This window comes from Camelus dromedarius, chromosome 3 (genome assembly GCF_036321535.1).
Source record: "Camelus dromedarius isolate mCamDro1 chromosome 3, mCamDro1.pat, whole genome shotgun sequence".
NCBI lineage: Eukaryota > Metazoa > Chordata > Mammalia > Artiodactyla > Camelidae > Camelus > Camelus dromedarius.
In genome coordinates, this window is record NC_087438.1 from 70,934,690 (window position 1) to 70,951,908 (window position 17,219).

The window sequence follows — 17,219 nt, forward strand, 5'->3', positions numbered from 1 at the left end:
CACGTGGCACTTACATTTGCATCTGTGCTTTAGTATAACATTTTAAGCATGGCATATCTAGTTCAGTAGAGCCAGCTGCATTCATCTTATAACAGAAGTATTTAATGCGCATACCATTGATATGGAAAATGTGAATATATAATGTATGTAACTCAGAAACGTTGCACTCATGAAACTTGCAGGTTGGTTTCTTGCCAATCCGGTGGCCATTCTGGTTGGCCTTTCTACTTATTGTAAAGTGAAAATTTAAGAGAAGACTACTGAAAAATGACTGTACTACTGGGGCTCTCAGTTTTGGATATTTTGAAACCCAGTAATTTTTGTTGTCATTTCTTTGATGAACAGTTTGCCTTATTTCCTCTTAATGATTGTGATGTAACAGTCATCAACCCTTCCAGTTTTCTCGCCTGCTGTGCAATGAAAAAAAGATGAGCCAGGCTTCAGAGAGTTACAGAGTCTGAGACAGGGATGATGATTTTCCACTACAGTCCTCTTTTGGTTAGTAAGATATATAACATCAGGAAAAATGGGATTTCCTCAGAACTTAAACCTGTCTTAGAATGACAGCCAAGACCTGTGTAATTTACTAGAGTCAACTTTCCAAGCATAATGATACCAGTTCTATAAATTTATGAGACAATTTATGATATTTCTTTTTAAGCAGCTGAACAATAAAATATGAAGAGATGAAATTCATACTTTTTAATATATTTGTTCATGACCTTTTGTCAGAAGTGTTATTCTAACCTCCCAACTGGTCTCTGTGTCTACAATTTTCTGCTTATCATGCATACCCATCAGTGTGTTGTCAGAGTAGTGTTTCTAAGTCTATATGTATATATCCCAAATGTAGGATTAAATATTCAACAAATTATTAAGTACATAAAGAAAATAAAAATGCAGTCCTTGAGGGTGCCCACTACATTGACTTATGTACATAGAATATACATATAAATAGTCATAATACAAGATTGAAAATGAAAAGCATGATGAGGAAAGTAAATATAAATCCTATGAGTTTTGAAGAGGGAGAGATTATTTTCTAATATGAGGGAAAACATGAGTCTGTGGAGGAAGCACTTTTAAGCTGAGACATGACATCAGGGTGTTATTTGCACACAAAGAGTTAGGAACTACAGAGAACAGCTAAGAAATCTGAACTTAATTCTTTAGATAATATTTAATCATTGGCACATTTTAAGTGGAGGCATTCCGCATGTTTTTCTTAATAAGATAAAATTTATGAAAAAATGACAGTGGGCCCTAGAGGGATGGTATGAAGGAAGGACAATGAATTAAGGAGCTTATTACAGTGATGAGTATCTACATTAAGAAATCACTCATTAAAATGGAGAGGAATTGGAATTTTTAAAAGAACAGTTAACAAAATTGGCAAACAAATATATATGGAATGATGAAAATGAAAGCTGAAGACACAGCAGTTTTGTGTATTGGTGGATTTGATGGCTGGTGATGACATTCTCCAACAAAGAAAATTAAAGGAGAAAAGATCTGTGGCAGAGGAAATAGCAGAGCAAGATCTGAAAATTCTAATTTGGTAGCCTCTCAAATGGATATTCTTTAAATTTTTTCCCCACTTTTTAATTAGAGAAGATCTTGAGTGTTGCCTTCAGACAGAGTGAAGAGGGAGATTCCTTCTGGTACTGCCTTAACTTCCATATCCTAGTGAATAAAATGAATTTTGTAGTTAGCTGGGCACATCCACCTCAGGTGGCGCATAGCAACCATCATTTACTACTGAAAATGCATTTTTAATAGCAGCCTTGCGTCAATCCCCAAATGTTTCATACAGTTATCACTTCCAATCATATAGAATTCTGGAAACACAGTTATCTATCTTGTTATGTTTACAGTGATATTTGACTTCCCCTATAGACTGGAGATTGGCTTCCTGTCAACTGCTGAGCAGGCTTGACATTTAAAATAGACATGGTTAAAAAATGATACATTCTGTTTGGTTTATTTGAGTTTTAAAGGCTTAGTAGTGGGGACAGTACAGGCCTAGAATTCAAAAGATACAGGAAGTACTTTAAAAGTCTTCATAATGTTAAACATTAAAACCGTTTTCATTGATGTGTTTTTGGTAAGATAAGAGAAGATAAAGTATAGAGAATAATGATGAGGTTAAAACCACTTGGGAGTGCTAAGATTTCAGAGTTGGAAAAAGGAAGACCAGTTGGGGACTTAAACTGAAAAACAGGTGAGAGATAGAAAGTAAATTTTTGGTGGTAGTGTATGCAGAAGTAGATATACAGTATTGTACACCTGAAACTTACATAGTCTTACAAACCGATGTTACCTCAATAAAAATAAATAGGCAAGAGAAGGGCTGGGTTCTCACATTTCAAGGTTAAAAAAATAAACTGAAAAACACTGGCCTGAACTGTAGAAGAGATTAGTAAGATTGTGTGAAGGAAGACAGGAAAAGAAAAACGTTTCAAGACTAGAATGGTAAACATTATGGGAAGATGAAGAAAGATTTTTAAAGACCCGGAGGAGGTCATCAAATCTGACAATTAGGAGACCTTGGAGAGTTAGAAAGTTTGCAGTCAAATGCTCTACCACTGAGCTATACATCCTAGAGTTAGAAAGTTTGAAAGTGCATAAAATAAATAATATAAATTGTTTAATAGGGACAGGATTTAGAGAGTGTTTTTTCAGTAGTAAGATTCGACCTTGTTTATAGGATTAGGAGAAGGGGTAGGGAGGTAGAGACCAAGACCACAGGGAAAAATAATTCTTGATGTGGAAATTTGGGGACTTCTGCATCAAGAAAATAGGAGGTTGATAGTAAAGGAATTTGTTATGCATATCTAGGTTCTTTTAGTTAGATAACAGTTGGTGACAACAATTAGAGGTAGATAAGTGCTGGCTGTTTCTCTACATCTTACTTTACAGTTTTTAAGACTAAGACCACATTCTGCCACACATATAAATATTAATTAGCAAGCATACACAAAAAAGTCATCCAAACTGTTTAGTAACTTTGGTGAATTTTTAGCTTTCTTTTTTTTTAAGATGTTGAATTACAATTTGTGTGAAAGTCACATTGACGAAATATATAAAAATATTCTAAAATCAGCATTATTTTACATTCAGATCAGACAACTAAATTGCCCACCTGTGTGGCTGGATGCAGGAATATTAGGGATTAATTCTTAAGTGTTTCTATGATCTCAATAATTTACTTTAAAATAATTCAATATAGAAAAATGTGATATCCATGTATATGCTATTTAATTTCCATTTCATCTCCAGATATAATTTTCCTAACCCGTATTCCATGAGTGATCAGCTACTGTTATGTTTTATAAGAGAGAATTTCCAGAGCCTCTGTTATCTATGTCAACATTTTGTGCATTTTAAATTAAAAGAATGAATGTCAGAAATTGGTTTTCATTATTGGAAATAGTGGCCTGTTAACAATCAGGAATGTGGAACTGTTACCTAACATGGTAAAGTGGAATTAGTGGTATTCAAGATATGTGCATTGGACACTCCCCCACTTCATAGCACCAGGTTGTAAAGCATCCTGTAGCATCCAGTGCCTGAAGCTTGATTCCTAAATGTGCCTTTGCCAATATTGGGTCACAGAATTTCTGTCTCCCTGATGCCTTCTATAAAATGTAATAGAATTCTGCCTTTGCGATGTTGTCATATCTGACTCTAGAGAAAATTTCATGAAAAGAGTTGATCAGAGAACATAAAAAGATAGAGACTGGAAAGCAGTATACCTGACAATATAAATTGTTTGTGTCTGCTTGCTGAGGAGTGATTGATTGTTTAATAAGTGTTTGTATGTGTGACAGGATTTGCTTTGAGGCATGCTTTCATTACAATATAGTTGGGAAATTGTGGTGAAATAGCTAAATCTTTGGCTTCTTCAAAATTCTCCAGTGTTTGCATGAGACATGACCTGATTAGCACAGGTCAATTTGCTATAGAGATCATTCCTATTTTGAAAAAATGGGAAGTGTCTCAAATATTTCAGCCAATCCACTGTGTTGACCACCACTAGTTGCTCTACTGACAGCCCATTTCTTTAAGCCACTGTTACTCAGCAAAGCCTTTTCTATTGATGGGAGCTAAAGGTAACTGCCTTTCTGATAAGAAGGATAACTAAAAATATTTGTTGTGTGAATTCTTGGCTACTGCAAATGACTGCACTTAGGATTTAAGTGTAAGTCATACACACACACACACACACACACACACACACACACACACACACACACACACACACACACACACACACACACACACACACATATATGTATCGTGCTGCCTATACTGAAATATTTTAAAGTGAATTACAGATACCTTAACAGTACTCTTTGCCTTTTAAGTAAGATGCCCATAAGCAGTATACCCTTACACATGAATGCATGAAAATCTAGTTAGACCTAAATGTATTCCTAGATTCTTTCCTTTCATGGAACTGATTTAGGTTTGACAACGTCAATAGGCACTGTCTAGTAACAGTGGTTCTCAAAGAAGGTTGTCCGCTATCTCAGGAGGCATTTAGAAATATGAGAGGGGGCTTTTGCGTTATTATGATGAATGTCATAATGATTGCAGAATGCTACTGGAAGCCTAAATTCCACAATGTCTGAGGAACAGTGTCCAAAGAATACAAGGAAGAATCACTCCACCCAAAATGCCAATTGCATTCCTCTTGGAGAAAACCTCCAGGCCAAGCAGTATCATTTCTCCCATACTTCTATTATTTTATGGATTTTAATACATTACGACTATTTCTTGTGTTTCTGTTTCTACTCATCTGGATAATTTGTTGGTGGACTGTCATCTTAATCTTCATTTGTTGAGAACTTTTGTAGTATTTGGCACACAATAGGTTTCTAATAAATATTTGCAGTTGAATAAACAGCATACATATGGTCCAGAATTTTCAGCTTTCTGTCCTAGAGAAGGAAATGCTGATGTTTGCTTCTTAAATTCATCTTAATCATTGACAAGCAATTGACATAAGCAACACATACCTTTAGAGAGTTAAAGAATAAATAAGGTTAAATTTAGTTGTTCTGCATCTGGCAAGAATTTTCTAATTGGTGTAATTCTTAGAGAAACACAAATGAAGGAGAGGACTTCTTAGATAAGTTAGAGTTAAATGTCTCTAAAGATAATGCAAAGGTTTTTAAAAATTATTATTTCTTCCTCTAATACCAATGTAAGACAAGTTTCAGCACAAATAGGAAAGCTAAATCTGCACCTGTGGTTTCTAGAACAATATATTTTTGAGTTTATTTTTCCCTGATATTCCAAAATATAGGCATCTGATGCTAATTTTTGGTCTGAATTATATTTGAATATATACATAAGTGTTGGGAAATACACAGTTCTCTTGTTAAGCATCCTAATACCTTATAAATATATTGTATAGTTTTATTAAATTTTAAAATTTAATTTTGTATTATATATACAAATCTTTATTCTTTGAAATATTCAATAAAATATCCAAGTTTATGTAAACCCATTAATTAAAATCTCACAGCTCTTTACCTATCTCCAAAACTGTGGAGTATAACTCATATGAATACCTTGCAAACATACTGCAGAAGACAAAGCCAATCACTACTAGACTGAATTTCATTTCATTGCTTTCCTGGGTCATTTGGGATTTCTCTTTTTAGTACACAATGTTTAGGTAAAAATTGGTTTTCTTTTTTTTTGTTTCATAGTGAGTGTGTTTTTATGTGTGTGTATGTTTTTCTTTCCAAAAGATACTTTTGATTTTCATCTGCAGTGTCTAAATCAGGAAAATAAAATAAAATAGAGCTTGTAACTAGAACTTTTTGCATGCTGATAATAATTGGACCTTTGAGCTTTCTAGATTTTATCTAACCTGTAGCACCTCAGCAAATTCAGTGTTAAAGGACAGGCTTTAGGAAATCCATCCAGTAGATCATTAATCTATGATTATGGCTTATCTAGGGGATGTGGGATAAAAATAGGTGGGAAAGTATATTTTCAGGAATGGCATCTAGCCTGGGAGAAGATTTAAAGGTCCTCATGGCAGTGATGAGTTGAAGGAGGTGAATACATCATTTGAGTAATGCCTCTGTAGGGCAAACATATTCCCATATTGGATTCAACACTCTGGCATGTGCTTGAAGGTAGGGTGCTTGCAACTTTCTGTTGTATTTCACTGCCACTGTTGCAGAGAATAGCTTCAACCTAACTTACATTCTGAATTCTTTCCTGAATATAATGGTGCTTACCGGAAGCTGGGCTAGATCACTGAATTTCAAATCCTCCCTCTGCATTTTTAAGTTCAAGTTCACATTCACAGTATTAGAGAGCATGCGGTGTGAAGTGTTTCTTCTGCGAGTAACATTATGGCAATAAATTGCAGGTAGAGTCCTATTTTATGAAGTTATGCTCCCAAGAGAGAAGGAGGAAAAAAAAATGTCTAGCCATGTTTACCCTAAAGATAGGTCAAATAAATGAATGACCTTCCTGGTAATGTAGAAAATAAGCAAAGATGTGTGGACCATTTTTGGAGGGAGTGCTTTTTCAGACAGGCCATGCAAAGTTGTCTTATTTCTTGATGTCATTGCAGAATCATACACCAATCTGCCATCATCACGGAGAAATTCTGCGGTAGAAAATCTCTTTTTAAGTTTCTTGAGCAATATCTACTAGTTCACTGATTTTATTCTTAATTAGGGCTGCTTAATAAAATACCAATACAGTTATATTCCTGACAGAGTCTTGAATTCTAATATGCAACAGCCAGTCAGATAATATGTTTAACAACAGTCACAATTTGACCCATGTTTAGATAATCCAAGTTAGTACTGGGGGGAAAAAGTCTGTAAAAGAGAGATAAGCCAAAGTCCCTGAACAGAATTAACAATGTTATTCTTAGTTTTATTTTTTTATTTTTCCAGGACATAGTTTGGTTATTTTTTCTCTCATTTATAAAGGCTGTACAAACTCTTAATCTATTAGGGTTGACTTAATTTAAATACATACTGTTATTTGGTTGGTAAGAATGGAATAGAGTACTTCTAAGTGATATTGGCAGGGTATGTTGGATATGGTTTTCATGAGTTGAACACCTGTCTGCAAAGAATTGTTGAAGTGAGGAAGCCCACTCCTGGCTTGTCAGTCCTGGAATAGCTGTCACATGCCCTGGACATTGAGGCAGTGCAGTGACTTGGATTAAACTAGAACTGGTATGGAAACCTTGCTGGCAGGCTAGGTGTGTCATTCCCAATTGCTGGCTTCACTCCTTGTTTTTCTTTTGAAAGGTGATATTCTCATAATAGAATTTGTTGGTGGACTTGTTTGTTTTCAGTAAGCACAATTCATTCTTGTTTTCGTGATCTACCCTTCGATATTGTCTAATTCATTTTCAGAAAAAGAAAACGCAAACTCATCCTTTATGAAAACTTCTAATGTTCCTTGTTTTTCAGTTACCCGTATCTTACCATTCCTTTTGAAGTACATAGAACAGTACAGCCATCCCACTAGTAACAGATGTTCCTTCTCATCTGTTGCTGTGCTGCTCCTTTAACTCCTCATTTAATTTTAATAATTTATTTTTAAATATATTTTAATTAGATGTCAGTATCTAAACTGTCTGCAGGGACTTGCTGATGCAGTGTTTGAATTGAGTATATTTTAAGGCAAAATAAAATATTGGGGCCTATGTTTACCCAGTCAATATTTAAATCCTCACATATTTCCAACTTTAAGTTTGCCAAACAAAAAACTTTTGTGGGACATATCCCACTAGTTAGGTGGTACTTTTTAACATTTTATTTACATATTCCCCAAAATAAATTCAAAGCCTAATTTATTAGATGTTTTTCTTCTGTGTGTGTATGTATATGTATGTGTTTTGCATTATCGTGTAGACGTAATTTTTTCATCTTAAAGCAGCAGCTAGTTTTTTTTTACCTTTTTTGATGAGTATATGTTTATAAAGTTAAAGTGACATATAAAGAAGTGTAAATTTAAAAAAACATACAAATTTTAATTTTTCCTTGAATTATTTCCCCTCAAGGATAAGTCCTTATCATTCTCTTTATTTAGTCAAACTTTAAAAGATTTTAAATCCTGTTTTGTTACTCTCTTCATCTACTCAAAGCCCATTAATTGGAGACTGTCCCCAAACTCTTATTGCAGTGTTTCCTGTTGTGAAAAAGATCCTTGGATTTGTTTATATATTTATCCTTTCTTCAGTCCCTCCGTGGTTTTCTCGTGCTGTTACATGCTCCTGACGCTTTCCCTGATACAGTCTAGTGACCAAGACTCCTGAGTGCTGTCAGCATCTCTGAACTGACCATGTCCCAGGTCCAGTAGAATTCCTAACCCAATAATTAGTTCTTTAAATTCTTAATTAACAATGTTTGATGTTGACATTTCAGAATACCCCCTAAAACTCCTACACAGGCCAGTGATCTCTCTGCGGCGGGTGTCTAGTGAGAAGTCAGGAAGGAGCCCTTTTCTCCTCCACTCTTGCTGTTCTCTGCCTCAAACCCTGAAGACACTTGTTGAATTTTAGATGTCTCACATTTCATACCAATTGGAACATGATGCACAGTCATTCAAAAGTCATTCGTTCTATCTTCCCTTTCTCCACCTTTTCCCAGATTCAACTTGGGATGAGACCACCAGCAGGCACTGATATGTCCACTGGTAGGTGCGAAGGCTAGCACAGATTATCCAGTGGGCATCTGTAGCTTTTCTTACCCTTTCTGTCAGCTTTCATTCATCCAGCTTGGTTGAGGTGAGCAACTCTTCCTCCTATCAAAGGTTTTACTTGGTATGTGAAATTCGGAAGAACCCCTAAGGTGCTGGACACCGAAATGAACTGCAAGTCGGAAATCTGATGGTAGCCAGCAGGAAGCAGTGTGGGTTCCTCCCACACACACCCTCCGTCACCATCAAGCCAAGTCTGCTGCACCTGGACCAAGTTTACATTATTTAACATAAATAAAGTTGGGCCAGTGTATGCTTTAGAAATCCATCATGTCACTGTAGTTGGTTCTGGCTTTTGCCTAAAAGCTAAATCATATTTATTTTCCAGTTACTGGTGAAATATGAATTAGCTCAGTCTCTTTGTCATTGTGTGTGTGTGTGTGTGTGAAAAATATATTGTTTTTAAATTGTCTTTATATAGTAAAATACATATTCTACTCTGATTATGTAGCCAAATTACATGAAAAAAGTCTCAGAGAAACTTTTGTTATGTCAAGATGCATCTCTACATAACCAATAAAGATATACAAATCTTCAATGAAATATAAAAGGTAAAATGATAAATTGCTTTTTTTTGCATCTTAAAATCTCCAAAGAAAATTGAAGTATTCACAAATCCTTATGAGTAGTGTGCTTCACACACACACACAGACACATACCCCACAAAGAATTTATGATACTATTAAAAAAAGTCTTTGAACATTTGTGTATTGGAAGTACTGCTTAAATGGAGTAACATCTGAGATTTTTATCCTTGGATAATTCTTTTATCAATTGTTTGATATAGTGTAACAATTATTCATGACATGATGCAGTTGAAATGGATTCACTAGACAAATAATAGCCTGCACTTCTGCTTCTTCATTATAATCCATGACTTTTGTATTTATCCTTCAGATGAAAATTCATTTAGTGATAGAGGAGAGGCACACATGCTTTACTGAGTGGAATGTAGTATAGAGAGGCATTTGCGGAGGAGCAACTAGCCTCACCCCAAACTTACTCTGTGATCAGCCCCTGTTATCAACAAAAACACAGTAATGGAGAGAAATTCTTTTCTTATCAATAAAGTAGAGATTTGAGACATGACAGTGCTGGTTTTTTATGTGCCTACTATCTTTCTTTCCTTCTTTATACAGGCATTGTTAGGTATCTTCTGTATTCCAGCTTCATAGAAAGCATTATCAGTTACTTATCAACTCCTGAATTGGCACATTCTCATCAGATACAGTTGGGTTATTTTTGTCGTGTCAAACATCTGCCTGTCAACTTGGAATACTTAGCAGAGCACAGATTGTTCATACTTGTCTGGTGCAAATCAGTTTCACATATGCAAATATTAGAGAGATTAAAATAAAATAAAATAAATTTTAAAAATAGTAGAAGAGAATGTAACTATAGTACGTAGTAAATGCATTAAATGTTAGGACTGATAATGCATTAAGAAAGTACAATATCCCAAATGTAGGCATAACAACCTTTTTGTCTGTAACCAGTTTCTGAAGCCTTAATATAATTTTACCTATTCTGCTCATAATCTTGGATGGATTGCAAATTACTCTAAATAATTGGAAATCATGTGATATAGATCGCATAGAATATATCTGGGTGTTATGTGTCATAAAATACCTTGTTCTCATCTTCATTTTCAGTTTAAAGTCAGTTAGAAACTAACCTTTTTTTTTTTTTTATACTGTTAGTTATTTTTTCCTTTGTTGAGAGAGCATGAGAGTTTTTTGGTACTGCATGACTAGCAAAATAAAGTTCAGATATATTTATACCTTGGAAGTTGGTTTCTTCCCAATGAAACAGGAAATTTTGAACTGGTTTTGGTATACTATTATTGCAGTTTCATTTTCCAATTCTAATCATATATTGCCTATCACCAACGCTATTAGCTTGCAAATAAGTCTGCTGTCTTCAGTCGTAAAATTAAAGGAATATTGGATAGAAGTTGTGCAAAACAGAAAAGAATGAAGATGTGAAATAAATCTGATGACAGTATGCTTTGGTGCAACATGGGAAAACATAATGCTCTATTTATTGTAAAATTTTCCCCTGATCAGAGCTTTTACTTTGTTTGATGTTACGATATTCACTGTAAGCTTTTCCATAATACGAACTTGTATGGATGTAGTGTATCTCTTCCGTGTCCCCCAGATCTCACCCCCAGGATGTTTACTGTATGAACTACATCAGTGGCCTGTTTTGCCTTCCTGGTTTTCTTGTTGGTTTTGACTAATCAGGAGCCTGCAGGAGATGGAGAACAGGGAATAGAGGGACAAGACTGGATTGGGGTAACTTTTTCTGTTTCTCTCCCTGGCAGTTGATACTTGTTTTTTTTGTTGTTGTTGTTGGGTTTTTTTGTTTGTTTTTGGTTTTGCTTTGCTTTGTTTTGTTTTTGCTGTTTCATTCTCCTAACAGATAGCCATAGCTGTGTCAGGCAGTTGACACCATGAAGCTACCTTATTTGCCCAAGTATTGTGAAGACTGTCTCTTCTTTTTTATCCTCTGGGGTACCACATTATTCTTGGCTGGTCTCCTTTATCCCTTTCTATGAATAAATAGTTCTCTCTTTAAACTCCTCAACACACCCAGTTTTGATGCATCATATGTTTGTTGCCTGGAACCTGATTTATACCGTGAGTGAGGACAATGGACATGTGCTCTTAAACAAAGTTGTTTTTAGCCTTGGAGCATTAGTAGAGCACTTACAATCATTCTATAAGCTATTTTAATACTTAATCTAAGAAATAAATTATGAAAATATTGCTTTTGATCTTTTGAGAATATTAAAAATATCAGTTAATTATAAGGGGGATAAAGAGCAGTAATGAATTATTACTCTGTAGTTCAAATATTGATTGATATTTATTACTTAACTGTTAAAGATCAGCAGATAGTCACTTATTTGGTTGGCTTAAGAATTTTACAATGGAGAATAGGTATTAAAAACTGGACTATGGGAGTTTGGAGAAGTCCTGGACTTTAATTCTGAAATCAATTACAAAATTACAAAATTGCAAAAATAAGATATTTGACTTTTTAAATTATTTTTTTCTGTTTTCTTTCTTTTTTTAAGATTGCAGAGAAGTTGGTATTACAAATGCAGTGGCATGAAAAAAAAATGTTTTTCCCCCCTGCCACTGCCTGAAGGTCAAGGGTTGGTGAAGTGGCTCTTCCAGGTTTAACATGTAGCTTCCATTTAAGCTCTGGGGTGGCTGCTTCTGTTGTTACAATTTTTCAGGCATCAGGAAGAGGAAGGCAAATATGGAGGGAAAGGCAGTTGCTTTTTAGGAAAGTTGACATGTTATTTCTACTTACATCTTGGGGCCTAGTGTTAAGGTCACAGCTAGCTGAAAGGGTAGTTTCATTTCTAAAAGGAATATGTGGAGAATAAATACTGGGGTGTGTGTCAGATAGACCTCTTCCACAGGATAGAATATCTGTGATTCAAAGATGTGATGACTGATTATTTATTGTGAATGAAAATGAACCAGTACACCACTTCCAGACATAGATGCTCTTGTTTATGGTTAGGGGAACTTACCAGATTTTTTAAAATGCATTGAGATAGTTAATGTCAAAGCAGCAGAGGTCACTCTTCTTCATTTTGACTTTAGTCAGCCGATTTCACACTATAGAAAAAAATTGTTCACAGTGTTATATTAGTTTATTATCATAAGAAATATTCTGAAAGTGAATAAAATGATTTGTTTTTCTTCTGTAACTGAAGTGACTGGCTTACTTTGCAATAGGAGAACTTAATGTCATGGCTACACCTGACTCCCAGAGAAGATAGTCAATGCTGTTTACTTTCTAAGCATTTTTGTTCCAAGCTGAGCATTGGGAGTTCAGTGACTAAGAAGAAAACAGCTAATCCAAATAAATTAAAGAGAAGTAGTCTGATAGCCTACAGTCAAATTAGGTTAAAAGCGTGCCTGTGTAATTCCAGAGCAAGCAACAAAATCTTATACCACATTTGCTATTTGATTCACAGTTACTGAAAGTACGTATCTCTTTTCAGTTCTAGAAGATTTTTATTTTTGTTTTTTTAACATTTTTATTGATTTATAATCATTTTACAATGTTGTATCAAATTCCAGTGTAGAGCATAATTTTTTAGCAGATTTTTAAATTGTGTTCTACAGTCTACTGTTGCAATACAATGTAGATCCAGTGTCAAATTAAGCTTGATTGGACATACAGTCTTTGAAAACTCCTTCCACTAGTCTATATAACTTTGTGATTTCTCTTTCAATCCTTTTAACTTAAAGGTTTAAGGGACAAAATTACTTTTCCTTGAACCTGCAAGTGACAACTTCTAGCAGATAGGGTACCCATCAGTGTCACTGATGTCTTTTAAAAGAGTGAAAATGTTGACCTGTGTTCCTGTGAATGCTCCTCCGGCCATCCAGCTTCATGTGAAGAAAATATATTTCCAACTGTATATTATTTCTGATAAAATAAGCAAGCCTCCAGGGCTCTGGGAAGTTTAGTCGATCAAAGTAGTTCTTTAAAGATGTTTCTAAGGAGAGACCATTTGGATCATCTGTCTTGATATCACCTGTATTTCTAATTTGATTCTTCACGTGCTTTCACTTTTTGGTATGTCTGAGGAAGAAGAATACTTTTAAATAAATTTGCAGTGTTTTTTGTCCATGTTCAAAATACAGAGATGCAGTCTAATTAAGCCATTGGACTTAATCCATTTAAAAAATAAAGCAACTTTTAGTTCTTTTGCTATTTACATGTTTTAGTGTGTTATCCATAATGCATAGTAAGGACTTCACCATCATGAAAACATTTTCAGATTAGAAAATGGAAGTGCAGGCAGTAAGAAATGTTCTAAATCTCTGCTATAAATTTGTACACCAGGGAGTAATAGTAGTATTGTACAAAACAGACTTATGAATTCTGAAGTAATTTTTCAATTCTTAAGGAACACTTTTCCCATTACTGTAACTGTTTTATTTTGCTCTGTTGAGTTTGAGAGTGGAATCACTTTTGCTACTTAGTAATTAACAGATAAAATCTGTTATAATATGTCATTATAGATCATTGCCAAATAAAAAGCAAGCACCAGATGGTGTGCTTTATGTTAAGCTACAGTGCACATGCATTAGGACTTCTTTTTCTCTCCTAGGAAAATAGCAATTTATTTTAGAGAGATCCTTTATACTATAGAAGCTGTAGAGCAAGAAGCTGTTTTATAACATGCAATCCATAAAAAAGTGTGGTATCATCTCTGGCTTTAATGCTGTGTGATGGGTTAACTTAAGAAACGAAATAATGCTTCATTTATTTTCCCTTCTTTTAATTCCTCGTCTTTCTCCTCCTCTCCCCACCCCTCCTCTTTTTATCATATGGGACAACTGAAACTAAATTATAATAAGTCTAATTATCAACTATTAATAAAATATTAGAAGATCTAACAGTTACAAAAATTCGTTATTAGCCTTTCTTTTATTGACATTCTCGCTGTTACATTCTGAGAGGAAAGATTCCCCATGCCCTATCCCACAACAATGATGTGGCTCTTAAAATTTGCCTCTATTTGTCTTCTCATTAATACCCAAGCTCTTTGTATGTCTTTGAGCCACATTCTGAGAACTTTCTCATCACTTTTGCTTTATCTTAAACACTGTTCCGTTTCTCCACTGCTGCCTGGCTCTACTGGCCTCCTTTGGATTCCTTAAACAGGACCAGCTGTCCCTCATGTTAGGGTCCTCAAGCATGAAACCACAGCTTTCTCTCTCAGCTTCACCATCTCCTTAGGTTCCTGGCTCCTTCTTACTTGTTGAATTCTCTTTAATATCACGGAAGCCACACCCTTACCCCATCTCTGATCCTGAAATTGAAACTTGCTCCCTTGATTTATCCTAGTCATATATTTATATTCTGTTTAATTACTGTTTCTCTTTCTCATTATATTTAAAATACAACATGGCAGGGCCTATTTAATTTTTATTTACTAATACATAGTCATGTCCTACGTGCATCTGAAATTCAATAAATGTACGCTAACTTTAAATAACTAAACTTGAAACCATAAGAAAATAGTAACTCTGACATGCTATTAAGTAAACGTTACATATGGTCAATACTTATTTATCAATAGAAAACTCCTAGATCAACTTAGGAAATGAATCAAGTTTGAATTGGAGTCCCTTCCCCACCCTCCAAGGCCTTGGCCATTAACAGATGCAACAGAAGTAGACAGGAGGAGTTATAGTGCTTTGCATTTGTAGAAATGTTTCATCTGTAAGAGCTGATCAACTTAATACAATTTAGTGAACCATTGTTCACTATCTTTACCAAGAACTGAATGAAGTAATTATGTAAAATTTAGCAGAATAGCTTTAGGTTAAAGATGTTAGTGAAATGGAAAATCTATTGAGTGAAGGATTTTTATCTTCAAGATGTTTTTAAAAGCCCTAATAGCTATATAAGTAAGAATTGTTTTATAAGCAGGAGAAAAGCTGTACTACCTCTGATGGGCATTACTAGCAAATTAAAGGACACAGTATAGTGGGGCAAAATTTTTATCTCCCTGTCTCCCATTTGAAATATCATCTTAATTTCTGTATTGTTTGGACACAGCTTTCTAGCATTTAGTCTCATGGAGTAAATGAAATTGAGCAATTATAGGGGAAATGTTAAAAACAAATTCAGAGCAACAAAGTGTTTATATGTACCTCATTTTCAATTTGGGAGTTGTATCATTCAGTTATGGTTACCATAACAAAATACCACAGACTGAATGGCTTAAATAGAAGATTATTTTCTCACAATGCTGGGTGCTGGAAGTTCCAAGATCAAGGTGCTGGCAGAGTTGGTTTCTCTTGAGGCCTCTTTTCTTGGCTTTCAGACTGTCACTTTCTTGCTGTGTCCTCACATGGCCTTTGCTCTCTGAGTGCACTTCTGATATATCTTCCTCTTCATACAAGGACCTATTGGATTAGGTCCCCACTCTTACAACCTCATTTAACCTTCATTATTCCCTTAATGGCTCCATCTCAAAACACAGATTCACTGAGGATTAGGGCTTCAACATATGGATTTGAGGGGATACAATTCAGTCCATAGCAGTAGTGTTCACACACTATATTTTTCTAATCATTCAGAAATATGAGATACTACTTAAAATTGCCAATACAGAAATATAAGTATGACATCTCAGAGACATTTCAACCCATATGTCTGTCAGAGACCTTTTTATCCCATATGTTCCCATGATGCTAGGCAAGTAATTGAAACTTAGAGAAGGAGCAGTAAAATCCAGAAGTAAGACGTGCGAAGAATATAAGCAGCGATGTGAAATCCTTTTACACCACTTTTTAGTCCACTGTTTCACAGAGTATGTTCAGATGAACGATAGTCTCCACTGACTTGTCTTCAAATAAGTTTGGTGAATGCTGCGTACAAAATGCTCTTTGTGAATATTCACCATGCTCTGTGCTTTAAGAACTGCATAAATCTACCAGAAAGTTTTGTATTAACCAAGGTTACTGTTTTCACTTCTTAAAATTTGTGAATTTCAGAGACATTTCTGCATTTCTACATGGGAAAAAAATCCTTACTTAAAGTACCATTGCTCTAAAGCACAGTAAACAGATGCAGATCTGTCACAGTAAATGTTAATCTTCTACTTGCTGACTTACCTGCACCACAGGGAAGTATGCTTAAACTTCCTGACTGTTTATTATATTGTGACTATTTTAGAGCTATTGTCTGTGAGGAATTTTAAATGTGCAAACCTTTCTACAACTCTACTTTAAAAAGTAAAATGAAAAAGGAAAGTTTAATACCATAGAATGAATAGAAGTGTCAGAATGGAGATTCACTATTTATTGTGAATTATTTTGCTTTTATTGGCTGCAGTCAAGCTTTTGAGGTTAAATAACAGTTTTCTGAGATTGACTGAGTATGCTTCATTTGTACATAAACATGCTCAGGAACCATAACGATATTAGAAGTTTCAGAGTGTTGTATACATTGAACAAATGCACACATTGTATCTGTAGATATTATTTATTCAACATTTGTCATGCATTTCAATGAGTAAAAATCATATGTGCATAGAAAACACTTCTCTCAGAATCACCAGAGATTCTTGTCTTCTGAGAAGAGACCTGGCAAAAGAAAAGAATATCTGAAGCGTTCAGTGCCATTCAAGTTCAGATACTGAATAAACTTGCTGTCAGTCAGAAGTCAGATATATTAGGGGAAAAAAAAAAAAAACGAAACAGTTTGTAAGTAAACATCAATTCCGTTAAGCTGGAAAAAAAAAAATGAAAAACCCAAAGCACAGTGGACTAACTCAGGGTAGTGGCAGGGTGCTTCTGGTCCTGCTTCCCCTCAGAGGGCAGAGAAGAGTTTTGATACCGAAGTGGAAGAGCCATCCTTTCTGTTCTTTGACCCTGCTGTCCCTAGACACCTAGAATGCCTTTATGCTAACCTCAGGG